General features: G+C 40.9%; 1 long non-coding RNA gene across 1 annotated transcript in view; it reads right to left on the reverse strand.

Moving 5' to 3' along the window:
* The window catches only part of LOC108791677, a 20,762-nt gene that overhangs the window by 1,552 nt on the left and 17,107 nt on the right, over positions 1–2,103 (reverse strand). The window lies entirely within an intron of this gene.

Consider the following 2,103-nt stretch of genomic DNA (forward strand, 5'->3'; position numbering starts at 1 on the left):
TCCGTCCCGCCAGTCAGCTCTGGCGGATGGGGGAGGGGGGAATCCAGCCCCTCCCCTGTCACGGCAGAGAGCCGTGACAGGATCGAGAGGTGAGCGAACGCCGGTATGTGTTCGCTCACCTCCCGATCTACTGAGCCGACCTGTGACAGTCTCATTGTCACAGGTCGGCTAGAACTATGAGGTGAGTGAAAAGCACCCACCTCATAGTTCTCCTTTAACTGGTTTTCTGCAGTAATTTGCCATAAAATGTGATCTGATCCTCATCTAAGTCACAACAATAGACAAACACAATGTGCTTAAGCTGAAAACACACAAACAATTCTGATTTCCCGTGTCTCTATTGAACACACCCATTAAACATTCACAGTGCTGGAGGAAAATGTAAGTGAACCTATAGACTAATTACTTCAACGAGAGCTAATTGGAGTCAGTAGTTTGCACCAGAGCCATAGCTAGCTCCTTTTGCGCCTGAGGCAAATACAGAAAATTGTGCCACCCCCTCCCCAAAAGGCGTGTGAGGTCACCCGACGCCATGCACGCGCAGCGTCATGTGATATAATGCACCCTGCCTTCAGGATGGCGGCGTGCATGCGCAGAATGTGCTGGTGGCCAAATCCAAAATAGCACAAAAATTTGTTTCATTTGATGAAACTAATTAAAACATTTTTAGTTTCTGTTTATTTCGTCATTTTTTATTATTATCATTTATTTATACTGTTGGGGGGTTTCAGGGAAATATTAGGGGCCTAAACAGACCCCTGACATTTCCCTTTCGAAATAGAAAAAGAAATTGGGGGACGGAGTCCTCAATCTCTTTTTCTGCAGCCTCAGCACTCAATGAATGCAAAACACTCAGTATAGAGGCTTCCCATTCGTTCAGACACTGATGATAGTAAAATATTTACTATCACCAGTTTCTGAATGGGGAGGAGCCTCACGTGCAGAGGCTTCCCATTAATTCAGAAACTAGTGATAGTAAAATATTTACTATCATCCCGTTATCAATGGGTAGAAGCCTCTATAGTGAGTGCTTCCACCCATTGAGAAACTCATTAATGAACAGGAAGTGATGTAAAGCACTTCCTGTTCATTCATAACTGTTTACAAACATTGGAGTGCTCACCTAGTAAACTATCCTAAATACAACCCTCTTCCCCTAAAAAACCCCACATATGCATATATAAATAAAGGGAAAAAGAGCAGACCATTTTTTGTTTTACTTAAGCACATTTCATTCAAGCAGCTCAATAGGTGAAACTGAGAATTCCTGCTCTGTAAACATTTTAGAGAAAACGATATTGGTAATTTTGCAGCAAAATCAATTTCACCATTTCTTCACACTTTACCAATAATCATTTCATGTTTTTATTATCTTACGAAGTTCATTGGTGAGTGTAGGTGCTGTTCCATCCATGACACCATCCACAGTCCTAGGATGGCAAGGGCAGACGGTCTTATAATTGCAGATGATTCTCCCAGCAAGAAGAGACATTTATTTGCTGGAAGTCAATCTGTTAGGAGAAGAGGCCGGGCCATGTCATTTTATTGCAGTGTAGGGTGCCACTTTGATTTTAATGGATCAATTACTCAACCTGGAAAAGAATCTGGAGCATGTGCATAATTTATTACAATACATTTTAATGTCACCCACTTCACCAACTTAACTTAATAAAAACCGACTTTTAACCCTCTCGCATTTCCATTCCCTGTGATCTATTGGCTTCCTTTATGTAAATCCTGTTTTCTCTCGGGCTCCTCTGTAATGTTATTATGTTATTTATTATAGGAAGAGAAAATGGCTTATTGATCCGGTTTAATCAGATGGATCATTTGTATACAAAATTATTTGTTGTATGATTTTTCCATGAGAGTGGTTTTATTAATCATCCCCTATTAGACCCGTTCATTCTCTGACATTTTTTTCTTCTTCCTGTTCCTCTGTTTTTGGTTATTAATTTGCATTATGTCAGCCATCTGACTTAAAATGCAATCTCCAGTTCCCCTACTCCATTTTGTTCCCCTTGCCTCTGATATTCCTTGTCTCATATCCTGCCAAATATGATGGATATTCCACCAGCCTCTGGTATTTGACATGTCCGACGA

Source organism: Nanorana parkeri, unplaced genomic scaffold (genome assembly GCF_000935625.1).
Source record: "Nanorana parkeri isolate BGI_ZX_2015 unplaced genomic scaffold, ASM93562v1 scaffold566, whole genome shotgun sequence".
Taxonomy (NCBI): Eukaryota; Metazoa; Chordata; class Amphibia; order Anura; family Dicroglossidae; genus Nanorana; species Nanorana parkeri.